Genomic DNA, 20,289 nt, shown 5'->3' with positions numbered 1-20,289 from the left:
GAAGCATGAAGAGCTTCTCTCAAATCAGAGGCAAGCAGAGCCCCCACAGTCAAACTCTAAGTTTGGTGTTGGGAGGCCACAACCAAACTCTAAGTTTGGTGTTGAACCCCCACATTCAAACTCTAAGTTTGGTGTTGGGAGGTTCCAACATTGCTCTGAGTATCTGTGAGGCTCCATGAGAGCCCTCTGTCAAGCTACTGACATTAAAGAAGCGCTTATTGGGAGCAAATTAACACCTCCCTAGGAAAATTAAGTTCCAACATGGGACAACTAAGGGTGGAGCACCAAGAACATGCCATCCTCCTCCATGAAATTGGAGAAGATCAAAGAATCATGAGAGAGGAGTAACAAAGACAAGGAAGAGACATTGAGGAGCTCAAACACTCCATAGGATCTTCAAGAGGAAGAAAGAGCCGCCATCACTGAGGTGGACCCGTTCTTTAATCTCCTTGTTCTTTATTTTCTTGTTTTTCGAAATTTTCATGCTTATGTTTATCCATGTTTGTGTCTTATGGTCATTAGTTTCTTAGTGTCTATGCCTTAAAGTTATGAATGTCTGATGAATCCATCACCTTTCTTAAAAGAAAACTGTTTTTATCACAAAGGAACAAGAAGTACAGGATTTCAAATTCATCTTTAAAACTAGCTTAATTAGTTTGATGTGGTGACAATACTTTTTGTTTTCTGAATGTATGCTTAAACAGTGCATATGTCTTTTGAATTTGTGGTTCATGAATGTAAAAATTGTTGGCTCTTGAAAGAATGATGAAAAAGGAGACATGTTACTGAGGATCTGAAAAATCATAAAAATGATTCTTGAAGCAAGAAAAAGCAAAAAAAAAAAATTCGAAAAAAAAGAGAGAAAAAGAAAAAAGAAAAAAAAGAAAAAAATATATAATAAGAGTTGTGATCCAAGGCAAATAAGAGTGTGCTTAAGAACCCTGGACACCTCTAATTGGGGACTTTAGCAAAGCTGAGTCACAATCTGAAAAGGTTCACCCAATTATGTGTCTGTGGCATGTATGTATCCGGTGGTAATACTGGAAGACAGAGTGCTTTGGGCCACAGCCAAGACTCAATAAGTAAGCTATGTTCAAGAATCATCATACTTAACTAGGAGAATCAATAACACTATCTGGATTCTGAGTTCCTAAAGAAGCCAATCATTCTGAATTTCAAAGGATAAAGTGAGATGCCAAAACTGTTCGGAGGCAAAAAGCTACTAGTCCCGCTCATCTAATTTGGAGCTAAGTTTCATTGATAATTTGGAGTCTATAGTATATTCTCTTCTTTTTATCTTATTTGATTTTCAGTTGCTTGGGGACAAGCAACAATTTAAGTTTGGTGTTGTGATGAGCGGATAATTTGTATACTTTTTGGCATTGTTTTTAGTATGTTTTTAGTAGTTTTAGTTGAGTTCTTAGTATATTTTTATTAGTTTTTAGTTAAAATTCACTTTTCTGGACTTTACTATGAGTTTGTGTGTTTTTCTGTAATTTCAGGTATTTTCTGGCTGAAATTGAGGGACCTGAGCAAAAATCTGATTCAGAGACTGAAAAGGACTACAGATGCTGTTGGATTCTGACCTCCCTGCATTCGAAGTGGATTTTCTGGAGCTACAGAAGCCCAATTGGCGCGCTCTCAACGGCGTTGGAAAGTAGACATCCTGGGCTTTCCAGAAATATATGATAATCCATACTTTGCCCAAGATTTGATGGCCCAAACCAGTGTTCAAAGTCACCCTCAGAATTCCCAGCGTTAAACGCCGGAACTGGCACCTAATTGGGAGTTAAACGCCCAAACTGGCATAAAAGCTGGAGTTTAACTCCAAGAAGAGTCTCTACACGAAATTTGCTTCATTGCTCAGCCCAAGCACACACCAAGTGGGCCCGGAAGAGGATTTTTATGTCATTTACTCATTTCTGTACACCTTAGGCTACTAGTTTTCTATATATAGGACCTTTTACTATTGTATTTGAAATCTTTTGATCATGTTTTGATGATTGAACCCTCTTTGGGAGGCTGGCCATTCGGCCATGCCTAGACTTTGTACTTATGTATTTTCAACGGTGGAGTTTCTACACACCATAGATTAAGGTGTGGAGCTCTGCTGTACCTCGAGTATTAATGCAATTACTATTGTTCTTCCATTCAATTCCGCTTGTTCTTTGTCCAAGATATCACTTGTTCTTCAACCTGATGAAGGTGATGATTGACGCCCATCACCATTCTCACCCATGAACAAGGTGACTGACAACCATTCTTGTTCTACAAGCATTCGAGGCTCTAGTGAATATCTCTTGGATTCTTTAATCGGAATCTTCGTGGTATAGGCAGGACCTGATGGCGGCATTCAAGAGAATCCGGAAGGTCTAAACCTTGTCTGTGGTATTCTGAGTAGGATTCAATGATTGAATGACTGTGACGTGCTTCAAACCTGTAACCTACTGGCGTTAGTGACAGACGCAAAAGAGTGATTCTATTCCGGTAGGGGAGGGAACCACACCGGTGATTGGCAGCACTGTGACAGAGTGTGTGCATTAGCTTTCACTGCGAGGATGGGAGGTAGCTGCTGACAACAGTGAAACCCTACACGAGCTTGCCATGGAAAGGAGTAAGAAGGATTGGATGAAGGCAGTAGGAAAGCAGAGAGACGGAAGGGAAGGCGTCTTCACACGCTTATCTGAAGTTCCTACCAATGAATTACATAAGTATCTCTATCTTTATCTTTATGCTTTATTCATCATCTATACCCATTTGAGTCTGCCTGACTGAGATTTACAAGGTGACCATAGCTTGCTTCATACCACCAATCTCCGTGGGATCGACCCTTACTCGCGTAAGGTATTACTTGGACGACCCAGTGCACTTGCTGGTTAGTTGTGCGAAGTTGTAGTGATCACAATTTCGCGCACCAAGTTTTTGGCGCCGTTGCCGGGGATTGTTCTTGTGTATGGACAACTGACGGTTCATCTTGTTGCTTAGATTAGGTATTATTTTTCTTCAGAGTTCTTACGAATGAATTCTAGTGTTTCAAGGTGATGTTCTTATCATCACCAAAGCTGATTGATCATCATCAATTTAGCTCTTGAATGCAATGTCCTGCTGAAGCTTAGCTAGCTATGTCTAATTCCTTTAGACTAAAGCTTTAGACTAACATTGCATGATTCCTGGAATTCTCATTTAGAATTTTGATACCTTTATTTTCTTTTTCACTTAATTTTCGAAAAATCCAAAAAAAAATTTCAAAATCATAAAAACCAAAAATATTTATTGTCTAAGTCTAGTGTCTCATTTTAAGTTTGGTGTCAATTGCATGTTTTTGTTCTTCTTGCATTTTTCGAATTCATGCATGTGTCTTCATTAATCTTCAAGTTGTTCTTGATGATTTCCTTGTTTTGATCTTTGAATTCTATTGACTTGAGTGTTTTGTTGTTTCTCATGTGCATTATCATCTTGTTAGTGTCAGTAGTATACAAACTGCTAAGTTTGGTGTCTTGCATGCATTTGATTTTAGTTGCATTTTAATTATTCCTTATTATTAAAAATCCAAAAATATTTTTAATTTGTGTCTTTTCAAGTCAATAATACAGAGAATTGAAGATTCAGAACATACTGCAGAGGAATCACACAGAAAAAGCTGGGCATTCAAAAATGCCCAGTGAAGAAGGCAGACTGGCGTTTAAACGCCAGCCAGGGTGCCTGGCTGGGCGTTTAACGCCCAAAAAGGTAGTAGTTTGGGCGTTAAACGCCAGAATGTGCACATTCTGGGCGTTTAACGCCAGGATGGCACAAGGGGGAAGATTTTGTTTTCAAATCAAATTTTTTTTTCAAGTTTTCAAAGTTTTTCAAAATCAAATCTTTTTCAAATCAAATCTTTTCAATCGAATCTTTTTCAAAATCAATTTCTTTCCTTTTTCAAAGATACTTACTAATAATTAATGATTTGATTGAACATTTTTGCCTTTTCTGTTGAGAAAGGTTTTATGTTTGAATCATATCTTTTCTTGTTAGGCAAGTCATTAATTTTTTAATCATACCTTTTAAAATTATTTTAAAATCATATCTTTTCAAATTGTTTTCAAATCATATCTTTTAAAATTGTTTTCAAATCATATTTTCTCAATCACATTTTTTTTAAAACCAATCATATCTTCTTAATCACATCTTTTTCAAAATGGTTTTCAATCAAATCTTTTTAACTTCTAATTTCAAAGTCTTTTTCAAAAATCACTTGATTTCTTTCCCACTCTTATTTTCGAAAATCAATTAGTATTTTTCAAAAATTTTTCAAAATCTTTTACTTAATTTTCGAAAATTACTTCCCTTCTTCTCACATCCTTCTCTTTATGGACTAACACTATCCCTTAATGCAAAATTCGAACTCCATCTTCTTTGATAAGTTCGAATTTTCTACCTCTGTCTTCCATTCTTGTTTTCTCTGACACCTTAAGGAATCTCTATACTGTGACATAGAGGATTCCATATTTTCTTGTTCTCTTCTCTTTCATATGAGCAGGAACAAAGACAAAGGCATTCTTGTTGAAGCTGACCCTGAACCTGAAAGGACCTTGAAGCGGAAGCTAAGAGAAGCTAAGGCACAACTCTTTATTGAGGACCTGACCGAATTCTTCAAAGAAGGAGAACCCATGGCAGCCGAAAATAACAACAATGCCAACAAAGCAAGGAAGGTGCTGGGTGACTTTACTGCACCTACTCCCGACTTTTATGGGAGAAGCATCTCTATCCCTGCCATTGGAGCAAACAACTTTGAGCTTAAGCCTCAATTAGTTTCTCTAATGCAACAGAATTGCAAGTTCCATGGACTTCCAATGGAAGATCCTCATCAGTTCTTAGCTGAATTCTTGCAAATCTGTGACACAGTCAAGACCAATGGGGTAGACCCTGAGGTCTATAGACTGATGCTATTCCCTTTTGCTGTAAGAGACAGAGCTAGGATATGGTTGGATTCACAACCTAAAGAAAGCCTGGACTCATGGGAAAAGCTAGTCAATGCCTTCTTGGCAAAGTTCTTTCCACCTCAAAAATTGAGTAAGCTTAGAGTGGAAGTCCAAACCTTCAGACAGAAGGATGGTGAATCTCTCTATGAAGCTTGGGAAAGATACAAACAATTAATCAGAAAATGTCCGTCTGACATGCTTTCTGAATGGAGCATCATAGGTATTTTCTATGATGGTCTCTCTGAACTATCCAAGATATCTTTGGATAGCTCTGCTGGAGGATCTCTTCATCTGAAGAAGACGCCTACAGAAGCTCAAGAGCTAATTGAAATGGTTGCAAATAACCAATTCATGTACACTTCTGAAAGGAATCCTGTGAACAATGGGACTAGTCAGAAGAAAGGAGTTCTTGAGATTGACACTCTGAATGCCATATTGGCTCAGAACAAAATATTGACTCAACAAGTCAATATGATTTCTCAAAGTCTGTCTGGAATGCAAAATGCACCAAGCAGTACTAAGGAAGCTTCATCTGAGGAAGAAGCTTATGATCCTGAGAACCCTTCAATGGAAGAGGTGAATTACCTAGGAGAACCCTATGGAAACACCTATAATTCTTCATGGAGAAATCACCCAAATTTCTCATGGAAGAATCAAGAGAGACCTCAACAAGGTTTCAACAACAATAATGGTGGAAGAAACAGGTTTAGCAATGGCAAGCCTTTTCCATCATCTTCTCAGCAACAGACAGAGAATTCTAAGCAGAACCCCTCTGACTTAGCAACCATGGTCTCTGATCTAATCAAAACCACTCAAAGTTTCATGACTGAAACAAGGTCTTCCATTAGAAACTTGGAAGGACAAGTGGATCAGCTGAGCAAGAAAATTACTGAACTTCCTCCAAGCACTCTCCCAAGCAACACTGAAGAAAATCCAAAAGGAGAGTGCAAGGCCATCAATATGGCCGAATTTTGGGAGGAAGAAGAGGCAGTGAACGCCACTGAGGAAGGCCTCACTGGGCGTCCACTGGCCTCCAATGAGTTCCCCAATGAGGAACCATGGGAATCTGAGGCTCAAAATGAGACCATAGAGATTCCATTGGAATTACTTCTGCCATTCATGAGCTCTGATGAGTATTCTTCCTCAGAAGAGGATGAGTATGTCACTGAAGAGCAAGTTGCTAAATACCTTGGAGCAATCATGAAGCTAAATGACAAGTTATTTGGAAATGAGACTTGGGAGGATGAACCCCCTTTGCTCACCAAAGAACTGGATAACTTGTCTAGGCAGCAATTGCCTCAAAAGAGGCAGGACCCTGGGAAGTTTTCTATACCTTGTACCATAGACACCATGACCTTCAAGAAGGCCTTGTGTGACTTAGGATCAAGTGTAAACCTCATGCCCCTCTCTGTAATGGAGAAATTAGAGATCTATGAGGTACAAGCTGCAAAAATCTCACTAGAGATGGCAGACAACTCAAGAAAACAAGCCTATGGACTTGTAGAGGATGTTCTGGTCAAGGTTGAAGACCATTACATCCCTACTGATTTCATAGTCCTAGAGACTGGGAAATGCATGGATGAATCCATCATCCTTGGCAGACCCTTCCTAGCCACAGCAAAGGCTGTGATTGATGTTGATAGAGGAGAGTTGATCATTCAAGTGAATGAAGAATCCTTGGTGTTTAAGGCCCAAGGATATACCTCTGTCATCATGGAGAGGAAGCATGAAGAGCTTCTCTCAAATCAGAGGCAAGCAGAGCCCCCACAGTCAAACTCTAAGTTTGGTGTTGGGAGGCCACAACCAAACTCTAAGTTTGGTGTTGAACCCCCACATTCAAACTCTAAGTTTGGTGTTGGGAGGTTCCAACATTGCTCTGAGTATCTGTGAGGCTCCATGAGAGCCCTCTGTCAAGCTACTGACATTAAAGAAGCGCTTATTGGGAGCAAATTAACACCTCCCTAGGAAAATTAAGTTCCAACATGGGACAACTAAGGGTGGAGCACCAAGAACATGCCATCCTCCTCCATGAAATTGGAGAAGATCAAAGAATCATGAGAGAGGAGTAACAAAGACAAGGAAGAGACATTGAGGAGCTCAAACACTCCATAGGATCTTCAAGAGGAAGAAAGAGCCGCCATCACTGAGGTGGACCCGTTCTTTAATCTCCTTGTTCTTTATTTTCTTGTTTTTCGAAATTTTCATGCTTATGTTTATCCATGTTTGTGTCTTATGGTCATTAGTTTCTTAGTGTCTATGCCTTAAAGTTATGAATGTCTGATGAATCCATCACCTTTCTTAAAAGAAAACTGTTTTTATCACAAAGGAACAAGAAGTACAGGATTTCAAATTCATCTTTAAAACTAGCTTAATTAGTTTGATGTGGTGACAATACTTTTTGTTTTCTGAATGTATGCTTAAACAGTGCATATGTCTTTTGAATTTGTGGTTCATGAATGTAAAAATTGTTGGCTCTTGAAAGAATGATGAAAAAGGAGACATGTTACTGAGGATCTGAAAAATCATAAAAATGATTCTTGAAGCAAGAAAAAGCAAAAAAAAAAATTCGAAAAAAAAGAGAGAAAAAGAAAAAAGAAAAAAAAGAAAAAAATATATAATAAGAGTTGTGATCCAAGGCAAATAAGAGTGTGCTTAAGAACCCTGGACACCTCTAATTGGGGACTTTAGCAAAGCTGAGTCACAATCTGAAAAGGTTCACCCAATTATGTGTCTGTGGCATGTATGTATCCGGTGGTAATACTGGAAGACAGAGTGCTTTGGGCCACAGCCAAGACTCAATAAGTAAGCTATGTTCAAGAATCATCATACTTAACTAGGAGAATCAATAACACTATCTGGATTCTGAGTTCCTAAAGAAGCCAATCATTCTGAATTTCAAAGGATAAAGTGAGATGCCAAAACTGTTCGGAGGCAAAAAGCTACTAGTCCCGCTCATCTAATTTGGAGCTAAGTTTCATTGATAATTTGGAGTCTATAGTATATTCTCTTCTTTTTATCTTATTTGATTTTCAGTTGCTTGGGGACAAGCAACAATTTAAGTTTGGTGTTGTGATGAGCGGATAATTTGTATACTTTTTGGCATTGTTTTTAGTATGTTTTTAGTAGTTTTAGTTGAGTTCTTAGTATATTTTTATTAGTTTTTAGTTAAAATTCACTTTTCTGGACTTTACTATGAGTTTGTGTGTTTTTCTGTAATTTCAGGTATTTTCTGGCTGAAATTGAGGGACCTGAGCAAAAATCTGATTCAGAGACTGAAAAGGACTACAGATGCTGTTGGATTCTGACCTCCCTGCATTCAAAGTAGATTTTCTGGAGCTACAGAAGCCCAATTGGCGCGCTCTCAACGGCGTTGGAAAGTAGACATCCTGGGCTTTCCAGCAATATATGATAGTCCATACTTTGCCCAAGATTTGATGGCCCAAACCAGCGTTCAAAGTCACCCTCAGAATTCCCAGCGTTAAACGCCGGAACTGGCACCTAATTGGGAGTTAAACGCCCAAACTGGCATAAAAGCTGGAGTTTAACTCCAAGAAGAGTCTCTACACGAAATTTGCTTCATTGCTTAGCCCAAGCACACACCAAGTGGGCCCGGAAGAGGATTTTTATGTCATTTACTCATTTCTGTACACCTTAGGCTACTAGTTTTCTATATATAGGACCTTTTACTATTGTATTTGAAATCTTTTGATCATGTTTTGATGATTGAACCCTCTTTGGGAGGCTGGCCATTCGGCCATGCCTAGACTTTGTACTTATGTATTTTCAACGGTGGAGTTTCTACACACCATAGATTAAGGTGTGGAGCTCTGCTGTTCCTCGAGTATTAATGCAATTACTATTGTTCTTCCATTCAATTCCGCTTGTTCTTTGTCCAAGATATCACTTGTTCTTCAACCTGATGAAGGTGATGATTGACGCCCATCACCATTCTCACCCATGAACAAGGTGACTGACAACCATTCTTGTTCTACAAGCATTCGAGGCTCTAGTGAATATCTCTTGGATTCTTTAATCGGAATCTTCGTGGTATAGGCAGGACCTGATGGCGGCATTCAAGAGAATCCGGAAGGTCTAAACCTTGTCTGTGGTATTCTGAGTAGGATTCAATGATTGAATGACTGTGACGTGCTTCAAACCTGTAACCTACTGGGCGTTAGTGACAGACGCAAAAGAGTGATTCTATTCCGGTAGGGGAGGGAACCACACCGGTGATTGGCAGCACTGTGACAGAGTGTGTGCATTAGCTTTCACTGCGAGGATGGGAGGTAGCTGCTGACAACAGTGAAACCCTACACGAGCTTGCCATGGAAAGGAGTAAGAAGGATTGGATGAAGGCAGTAGGAAAGCAGAGAGACGGAAGGGAAGGCGTCTTCACACGCTTATCTGAAGTTCCTACCAATGAATTACATAAGTATCTCTATCTTTATCTTTATGCTTTATTCATCATCTATACCCATTTGAGTCTGCCTGACTGAGATTTACAAGGTGACCATAGCTTGCTTCATACCACCAATCTCCGTGGGATCGACCCTTACTCGCGTAAGGTATTACTTGGACGACCCAGTGCACTTGCTGGTTAGTTGTGCGAAGTTGTAGTGATCACAATTTCGCGCACCAATTATCAACTGAAAATCCACCATCAAGAGCAACCTAACTACAAGGCATTTAGTGACCCAAAGAGGTGCTGGGCATCAATGCTCTAAGAAGGAATGTAAGCCAAGTGTCTAAAGTGAATAATGTGTCAAGCACAAGTAAAGAAAAGAAGCTTGTTACACATGACACTGAATTAAAGCTTATAAAGAAATTTTTTAGTAAACAAGGACAAAAGAATAATGAGAGGTCATAGCAGTGTGTTGCTTGATGCTTAGAGGAAAACTTCTAGGCCTATAAGTCAATAAGAAGTGAGTAGTCACATGTCTGCATAAAACCCCATGAGCTACCAATAATCCTCTACTAACACTAGCCTTCTCTTCTTCTTTCACTCTTTCTTCTCAATAATTCTCTTCTTGCTTGGGGACAAGCAAGTTTTAAGTTTGGTGTTGTGATGACAAGTCATCTTAGCCTAGTTTTACTAGTATTTTTCTTTGTTTTTAATTAGTTTTATGCACTTTCTTACGCCATAAGTAAGCCAATTGGGTTGAAATCCATGTTATCTTTGACTCAATCAATCATGTATAAAATGATGCATTTTCATGAGATATTGTGTTATAATTGTCATATATTTTGGAAGAGAAACAATCTCATGATTTGAAGCATAGCTTTGATGTTTTTGATTGATTGATGATAGGTGAAACAAAGCTTGGAAGGAGGGTGCAAGAGGCTGAAGAAGAAGCTCCTGGAAGGCAACGTTGGAGCCAACGTTTGACCTCAAACGTTGAGGCAAACGTTGGCTGAAGAAGAAGCTCCTGGAAGGCAACGTTGGAGCCAACGTTTGACCTCAAACGTTGAGGCAAACGTTGGCGACATAAAGAGGAAAAATGGCACTCCTGGAAGGTGAAGTTTGCGCCAACATTTGACCTCAAATGTTGAGGCAAACGTTGGCACCTAAGAGGAGGCAGAGTGAGCTTTTGGCAGCAACGTTTGAGCCAACGTTTGACCTCAAACGTTGGGTCAAACGTTGGCTACATTTTGGCAAATAGGAGCATGGAAGAACACCCCTGATTGATGAGCTAATTGAGCCATGTTTGCGCCAACGTTTGACCTCAAACGTTGGGCCAAACATTGGCCAAAAAGAATGCATGGGGGATCCACGTTTGAGCTCACGTTTGACCTCAAACGTTGAGCCAAACGTGGATGACAGCAAAGTGAGGCCTGCTGCATTATTTCCCACGGCAACGTTTGAGTTAACGTTTGACCTCAAACGTTGGCTCAAACGTGAGACTTGCATGGCCGGTTCATAAGTGGATTTCTTCCCAACACCTAGAGCAATCAACAGAGGCCACTAGCAACCCAATTCCATCAAGGCCAAGGCCCAATTCAAGGCTTGAAGATCATTAGAAGAAAGTGTATAAATAGCTTAGGATTTGAAGTTTTAGGGAGCTTTTGATTTTGGGGATTTTTGCTGAGGAGTTTTTGAGAGATTTCTTGACATTTGAGAGATTTTCTGGGAGGAGAATTGAATTCTCTTCCTCTGGGTTTTCTTGTTTACTTTTCTGCAAAGCTTTATTTGAGTCTTGGGTGTTGAGAATTGAGGAAATTCTGTCTCAATCTCACCTTGAGATCTCTCTCTGTTTTGAGCTACTGCACAATTGAGAAATTGATACTTGAATCCCTTTATTACACTGCTTGATATTTACATTTCTTGCAATTGAATTCTGAATTTTGATCTAGGAAGGCATTGAGATCTAGACTTGGTTATCTAGTCTCTTGGGTCCTGAGATCTGGAGTTTTCATTTTAATTTCTCTTCTACTCTTCTATTTATTGCAATTTACTTTTCCTTGTCTAATTTCTACAAATCCACTTCCCGATTCCCTTTATAATTCAAGCCATTTACATTTCTTGCACTTTAAGTTTCTGCAATTTACATTACTTGCACTTTAAGATTCAGCTCTTTTTCTTTTTATTCCCTTTAATTTCCTGCAAATCACCCACTCCCCTTTACATTCTATGCAATTTAAATTCTGTCAACACAAATTCACACAATCAACACTTATTTGCTTGACTAATTCAACCACTAAACTAAAGTTGCTCAATCCTTCAATCCCTATGGGATCGACCTCACTCCCGTGAGTTTTATTACTTGATGCGACCCGGTGCACTTGCCGGTGAGTTTTGTGTCGGATCGTTTTCCGCACATCAGTGAGAATGATGATGAGTGTCACGGATCATCATATTCATCAGGTTGAGTGCAACGTATATCTTGGAATAAGAATAAAAGAGAATTGAATAAAAAGTAATAGTAATTGTATTGAAACTTGAGGTACAGCAGAGCTCCACACCCTTAATCTATGGTATGCAGAAACTCCACTGTTGAAAATACATAAGTGAAAGGTTCAAGCATGGCCGAATGGCCAGCCCCCTAAAACGTGATCAATAGCCTCTTAAGATGAAGAATAAAACAAAACTGAGACCAAAGATGTCTAATACAATAGTAACTTATCCTATTTATACTAGACTAGCTACTAGGGTTTACATGAGTAAGTAATTGATGCATAAATCCACTTCTGGGGCCCACTTGGTGTATGCTTGGGCTGAGCTTGATCTATCCACGAGCTGAGGCTTTTCTTGGAGTTGAACTCCAAGTTATAACGTGTTTTGGGCGTTCAACTCCGGATCATGACGTTTTTCTGGCGTTTAACTCGAGACAGCAGCATGTACTTGGCGTTCAACGCCAAGTTACGTCGTCAATTTCCGAATAAAGTATGAACAATTATATATTGCTGGAAAGCTCTGGATGTCTACTTTCCAACGCCGTTGAGAGCGCGCCAATTGGAGTTCTGTAGCTCTAGAAAATCTATTTCGAGTGCATGGAGGTCAGATTCCAACAGCATCAGCAGTCCTTTTGTCAGCCTTTTTCAGAGTTTTGCTCAAGTCCCTCAATTTCAGCCAGAAATTACCTGAAATCACAGAAAAACACACAAACTCATAGTAAAGTCCAGAAATGTGAATTTAACATAAAAACTAATGAAAACATCCCTAAAAGTAGCTTGAACTTACTAAAAACTACCTAAAAACAATGCCAAAAAGCGTATAAATTATCCGCTCATCATTTGCCTTGGGGTTTCTTTTTTTATTTACATGTATATATTGCTATGCTCGGACCGGTTATCTTCGCAACTGGATGTTGGATTTTGATATTCCTGTTTTTGGCACTCTTTTATATATATATATATATATATATATATATATATATATATATATATATATATATATCCAATCTCGTTTTAGCTTATTCCTTTCCGTTACGTTATCGATCGCAGTGTTGCGCTTTCCACGTTGCGATTTTGTTTTATCCCTTTTCTTCAAAGGCTCCTAGTTATAATTATTTTTCATACTACTATACATACTAAATTTTTATTTTAGAGGTCGTAATACCTTGCCATCTCTGAATTATGAATTAAGCATAAGACTCTGTATGGTAGGGTGTTACATTATGGTACCAGAGCAGTTCGTTCCTATAGAGCCTGAGAGACGGACTGACTATGCTTCTGTGCATTCTCTGTATGTGTGTTATGTGCTATTAGTATATCTACTTGATATAACTGGCATAAACATTCATGAGAATGCATTTGGGACTTTGAAGCACTAAACTTTCGATAATGAGACTGATCAACTTAATATCGATTGTTTAGTGTGTATAGGAACTAGATGGCGCCTCGTGGACACGGTAGAGACCGTGGGAGAGGTCATACGAATGCTCGTGCGTCGGGGCTTGACCCGAATAAATCGGTAGATTTTATGGCAGCATTGGAGAAAATGGCTGCTGCTATGCAGGCCATTGTAGAGGTTCTTGGGCAACAGATGAACAACGATGGCAATGACAGAGGTGGAGCTCATGGCCCGATGACACTGGAAAACTTTCTAAAGGTTAATCCACCTAAGTTCAAGGGAACTACTAGCCCGACTGAAGCTGATACCTGGTTCTAGGCTATAGAGCGAGCACTGAAAGCGTAGGTGGTACCTGAAGGGCAGTGTGTTGAGTTTGCTACATATTTGCTCACTGGGGAAGCATCGCATTGGTGGCAAGGAGTCCGATGTCTCCTGCAGCAGTGTGATGACTATATCACCTAGGATGCCTTTCGGGAGGAGTTCTATAAAAAGTACTTTCCGACTTCTGTCAGGACGGCCAAGGAACTTGAGTTGCTGTAGCTGAAGCAGGGTACTATGTCCATATCTGAGTATACTGACAAGTTTGAGGAGTTGTTCAGGTTTACCCGTATGTGTCAGGGAACTCTGGGAGACTATAAGGAATGGAAGTACATTAAGTATGAAGTTTAATCCACCTAAGTTCAAGGGAACTACTAGCCCGACTGAAGCTGGTACCTAGTTCCAGGCTATGGAGCGAGCACTGCAAGCGCAGGTGGTACCTAAAGGGCAGCGTGTTGAGTTTGCTACCTATTTGCTCACTGGGGAAGCATCGCATTGGTAGCAAGGAGTCCGACGTCTCCTGCAGCAGGGTGATGACTATATCACCTGGGATGCCTTGCGGGAGGAGTTCTATAAGAAGTACTTTCCGACTTCTGCCAAGACGGCCAAAGAACTTGAGTTGCTGTAGCTGAAGCAGGGTACAATGTCCGTATCTGAGTATACTGACAAGTTTGAGAAGTTGTTCAGGTTTTCCCGTATGTGTCAGGGAACTCTGGGAGACTATGAGGAATGGAAGTGCATTAAGTATGAAGGAGGACTCCGGAGTGATATCTTCAGCTCAATGGGACCAATGGAGAGTAGGACTTTCTCCGAGTTGGTGAATAAGAGTAGGCTTACTGAAGAGTGTGTGAAGAAGGTAGCTGCCAAGAGAGGAAGTCACAAGGGATCATTCCCACCGAACCGAGGGAAGAACTTTGCACATAGAGGTTCACCTTTCAAGCGGGGAGGCTCCTTCAGGAGGCTCAACAACAATAACTTCCAAGGGAAAAGGTTTGGGAAGCAGCCTTAAAATGAGCAAGCTTGTGCTAGGTGTGGGAGTCACCATCCGGGAGCCCCGTGGAAGGCAGTATGGGGTTTGTGCTATTCTTGTGGTAAGGCGGGACATAAGGCCGCAAACTGTCCGGAGAAACAGAAACAAGGTGCCGATAAGGCACAGCAGATTGGTCGGTATTCACCACCTTAGCTATATGATAAACCCCATTTGTAGGGTTTATCTTGTATTGATTTTAAGGGATTTTATGACCTTTTACCCACATTTATTCAATGAAATAGCATGGTTTTATAACTTCTCCTTTAATTGTGCTTAAGAGTGAAAACATGCTTTTTAGGTCTTAAAATAGCTAAATGTAATTTACCTTGATTCCATTAGATGCCTTGATATGTTTGTTAAGTGATTTCAGATTTATGAGGCAAAGATTGGATCAAGGGAATGAAGAAAAAGCATGTAAAGTTGGAGAACTCATGAAGAAATGATGGATCCAAAAAGCTATCAAGCCTGACATCTTCGCACTTAATTGACCATAACTTGAGCTACAGAGGTCCAAATGATACGGTTCTAGTTGGGTTGGAAAGCTAACATCCGGGGCTTCGAAATGATATAAGATTTGTCATAGTTGCATCGCGCATAAGGGCACGCACGCGCACGGTACGCGGACACGCCGATGGTGGCACATGATCCATTTAATGCAACTCATGCCCAGCGATTTTAGAAGCCTTGTCGGCCCAATCCAACTCATTTCTGATGCTATTTAAGCTAAGGATTGAAGAGGGATAACAAATCTAGTTACCATTAGTTTAGTTTAGCTTAGTTTAGTAGTTAGAGTTAGTTTCTAGAGAGAGAAGCTCTCACTTCTCTCTAGGATTAGGATTAGGATTAGGTTTAGTTCTTAGATCTAGATTTAGATTCGCTCTTTCTTCTCCTTCTACCTTTCAATTCCTTGTTATTACATTCATTCTTCCTCTATTCTTTTGTTGTAATTTCCTTTATGTTATTCTCATACTTTGTTGTAGATCAACTCTTGTTCCTTCTCTTTTCTTTCAATTCAATTTGAGGTAATTCATAATAATTGTGTTTCTTTTGATTGTTGTTGTTAATTCCTTGCAATAATTGTTGTCAGATTCTATTCTTGTTGTTTTGCTTTGCTTTCCTTTTATGCCTTCCAAGTGTTTGATGAAATGCTTGGTTGGATTTTAGAGTAGAATTTTATGCTCTTGGCTTGGAAAGGTAACTTAGGGACTCTTGAGTTACTAATGTCCAAGTGATTGATGATTGGAAGCCATTGACTCTAGTTCTCACTAATTGAATTAGTGGGGAGTTAGGACCTATGGACTAGGATTGATATAGCTCATTTGATTTTCCTTTACTAGTTAGAGGATGACTTAATGAGATTGATCCTTGCCAATTCTCATATTGTGGTTAGTAATTAGGATAGAGATCCTTGACCACCAAATCTTGCCAAGGCCTTTTTAGCCATTAGTTTACTTTCTTGCTATTTATCTTTCATGTCTAAATTCTTAAAAACCCCAAATATAACTCATAACCAATAACAAAGACACTTTATTGTAATTCCTAGGGAGAACGACCCGAGGTTCAATACTTCGGTTTATAAATTTTAGGGGTTTATTTTAGTGACAAATAAATTTTTGTATGAAAGGATTATTGTTGGTTTAGAAACTATACTTGCAATAAGACTTCAATTGTGAAATTCTATACCATCAAAAAACCAATCATCAAAATGGTGCCGTTACCGGGGAGTTGCAATGGTGTGATGTTATTGGTTATTGTACATATATGAATAGTGTGAATATCTTGCTTTTTACTTTATTTGCTAGTTGTAGAATTTTGTTTCTCTTGTTGTCTATTAGCTTTTGATTTGTTTTCTCTTTTCATTATGAATTCTCACTTTGGCTATGAGTGTGATTACAACTATGTTGTAGGTGATAAGAACTTCAATGAGGATGTGTATCGAGGATGGGACAATCAAAGGTGGGAGGAGCCATATGCATATGATCAATCCTCATGGCAACAACCTCCACCAATGCACTATGAAGAAGAGCCATTCTATGATGCATACCAATCTAATGGCTATGGTGAATTCCCTTATGACTTTCAAGAACCACCACCATATGCCTATGATCCATACCCTCAACATAACCCTCAACCATACTCACAAGCCCCTTCTTACCAACCACCTTCATATGACCCTAATCCATATCCATCATACCAACTACCTTTTGAGCCATATGAGCCACATATTGAACCACTACCATTCCAACCTCAATACTTCCAAGAGCCACCTCTCCATATTATGACCAAGATGAACCACCTCCAATGTGTGAAAATTTTCAACCACAAGATGAATTCTACCTTCCACCACAACCTCACATGGAAGAATATTCATGTCCATCGATCCAAGAGCCATATGATCCTAATCATGATATCCAAGCGGAACAAGAGTCAAGGGATCGTCTCAAGGAAGCATTGGATCAATTTCAAGCAACCATAGAGCATGTTGTGCAACAAGTGGAAAAAGTGGAGAATGTTGAAACACCACACTCTAATTATGATGAACCACCTTCCTATTATGAACCCTTCCCCCAACATGATAAACCCTCCCATCCACCCCAACTTCCAATAGATGACATCCTTGATGTCCTTGTACAAGGACAAGAGGAGATGACAAGGGATGTGCAACAATTCATGACCGCCTTGGACGAGGTGGTAAACTAGCTAGCATCCCAACTTTTGGATACTCAAGGAACTCCCATGGCTACATGTGGAGAATCAAAAGAAGAGTATAGCATGAAGGAGAGATTGGGAACTCCGGTGAAAAAGGAGAAATGCCACTTTGTATTAGAACAATTGGAGGAACCTATGACTATTGAAGAAACGGAGGAAGTGGTTAAAGACTTACGAGATGCGGAACCTCCATGGGAACCTAGAGTTATAGAAAACTCCTCCAAGAAGATTGAAGTTGATGTTGAGGAGGGACGTGCATAACCTCCAAGGCATGTCCCATATGAAGACTTGGAAGGAATGGAGCAAGAATCGAGTTCCCTTGGAGATAGAGATCAAGCATCAAATCCTAGTGGTGGTGAATCCTTTGAACTTGCAGAACCTTCTCCCGATGAAGAAGAGAGCGATGTGGAGGTAGATTTCTCTCAACCTCCCGTTTATGATTTGAGTGATGGAGAAGAGTTAGAGGAAATTGACGAACAAAGGATTGAATTTGAAAAATCTTGTGAGGAGGTGTAAGTCCTTAGAAAAAGAAGAATGGAAGTTGAGTGCGCTTTATCAAGATCTTTGGAAGCTTCTTTGCCTAGGTTGTCATCTATTCCTTCACTTGAGTGGGTAAAACTCATTACTATTAGCTTTATTGTCCCACTTGAGTATGGTTTTCTTGAAACGGATGGTCAACTTCAGATGATTTGTGGGATAAAGTGAAAGAGAAGAATGTTTAGTGGATGGCGTTGTAAATCAAGGCTCATTTTGGTTGATACTTCAAAGCTTAGATGCAAGGGTTGGGCTAGTGCTCACTTGAATGGGTCTAAAAGGAGAGTTTGGTATCACCTTGAGAATTCATCTTGCTTACCACCCGGATGGATTAATGATGATCAACTTCAAGACGGGTGTGAAAATAAAGTGTGGGATCCCGGATTACAAAAAGAGGATCAACTTTGGGAGCCCCAAGCTTGTGAAGAACTCCATCAACACTCGGCTCAATCCATGAGAAATCTTGGGGCACAATGGAGAACCAAGCATTGGTGGGAGTTCCAAGATGAATACAAGCACAAGCCACCTTGAGAGGAGCTCCCCATAAGTCCAACTTAAGGACAATAAACAAAAGTGCTAGGTGGGAGACACCCCACCATGGTAACTTCTTTTCATTTTCTCTTTTTGTAAATATTGGTAGGAATTAGCTTGATTTCATGTTTTGTTTAGTTAATTAAGTATATTTGGTAGTATAATATGTTAAATAAGGTTTTAAGGTGTTTTGGTAGCTGTTTGGAGGTTTGGAATACTTGGATTGGTGCAAAAACATAGAAAATATTTGAAAACAAACAGAGCACCATTCACGTGTACGCGCACTGTACGCGTATGCGTGCATCAAGCATTTTCGACTACACATGCGTCCGCGCACATGACGCACACGCGTGGATTGAGAAGTTCCACCTTCCATAAAAAAAAACCCGAGAGTTAGGCCTGCACTGTGCGGAAATTGGGCCTAAGGCACAAATTAATTCACGCATATGCACACCTGCCGCGTACGCGCCACTCTTGGAATAACCCATCGATGCGGACGCACGCTGTATGCGTACGCGTCGCATCCATTGCACCACAATCCGTGCACGCGCGCCATGCATGCGTATGCGCAGATTCCCTTCCTTCATTACATTTCTTTTCTTCTCTTCTTTCCATTTCTTTCCTTTTCCTTTCTTCCTCCCTTCTTCTAACCTTCATCCAACAGTCCCAAACACCATCAATAACTATTTATTCTAGTTAACTAATTAGTGAGTTAGTTAGTTGATTAGTTAGTTTTTATTTCATTTTTTTCTTTTTCATTATAAGTGTTGGATTGTTATTCTTGTTTACCATTAATGGTTACTGGATATTAAAAAAGGGATGTCATCTTAACATCATTATGTTTATAATCTTTGTTGGATTCTATGATTGAGGTTATATCTTGCTACTTGGTTTTGAGTTTTTCATGCTTACCTTTTAAGAATACCAAGTACATGACATTGCCTTCAAGCTTTTACATCCTTTTGAATTGCATGATTTGGCCACCATGTGATTTGAACCCTACTCTTTGTTTGGGCAATCTCTTGACATTGGATGTTGTGCATTTACCTTAATACATTGTATTTCATGATCATATGCAGCCATATGTTTATAGCTTGAATGCTTTCATGCTTCTTTAATGCTTGTTTCACCTTATAAGTTTACTTAAAGCATCTCAAGCACACTAGGATAAGTGAAGTGCATACTTCTTTTGTGACATAACTATTATGCTAATGTGTGTTCTAAATCGCCCAATTTAGAATTCACATACCTCATATTTCTTAATGTCACACTAATTCACTCACTCATTCTAGTGATTTACCTCACTCCAACAATGTATGCTTCCTTGCTTTCATATATTCTTATCTTATGGTGTTGTTTTCTATTTTTTATGATGGATGCACCACAAGCAATAACGGAAGCAAGACAAAGAATACGCAGCACCGGTTGACCTACCAGCTGAGGGTAGTAATTCGGAGATTCGTCGTACCTCTTTGCTCATCCTTGAATGCACCGAGGATGGTGTAAACTTTTAAGTGTGGGGAGGTCGTCCGACCGGTCGTCGATTTTGGGTGACAAATTTCTAATTCCAACACTTTTGCATTTCATTTTAGGTTTTTAGGATTATTATTTGCATTTTTCCTATTTTTGCATATATATATATATATGCATATATACAATAAGCTTAGTCAAAATAAAGAAATTTTTCAAGATTTCTATCTATAGGGCACCTCAATTGATTTGAGTGAAAAACTTTTTCATGGAACTTGCTTGAATTATATATTGTGGATCATGTTTTTGAGCTAAGAACACAAGCAAGTGAGATTTGAGCCTAATGGTGTGGTTACATCTTATAACCACTTATTTTTCCTTCTTGTGTGCATTATTCTCTTTCTATGAATGTAATCTTTGATTTGTTTGATTCTTTATGTCCATTA

General features: G+C 39.4%; 1 non-coding gene across 1 annotated transcript; it reads right to left on the bottom strand.

Moving 5' to 3' along the window:
• Nucleotides 1-5,054: 5,054 nt before the first annotated feature.
• On the bottom strand, nucleotides 5,055-5,162 carry LOC112804418 (small nucleolar RNA R71). Its single transcript, XR_003203029.1, has one exon. It is a non-coding gene; the product is annotated as a small nucleolar RNA R71 (small nucleolar RNA).
• Between the last annotated feature and the right edge of the window lie 15,127 nt (nucleotides 5,163-20,289).

This window comes from Arachis hypogaea, chromosome 5 (genome assembly GCF_003086295.3).
Source record: "Arachis hypogaea cultivar Tifrunner chromosome 5, arahy.Tifrunner.gnm2.J5K5, whole genome shotgun sequence".
Lineage (NCBI taxonomy): Eukaryota > Viridiplantae > Streptophyta > Magnoliopsida > Fabales > Fabaceae > Arachis > Arachis hypogaea.
This window is presented reverse-complemented; position numbering and strand designations above follow the sequence as displayed.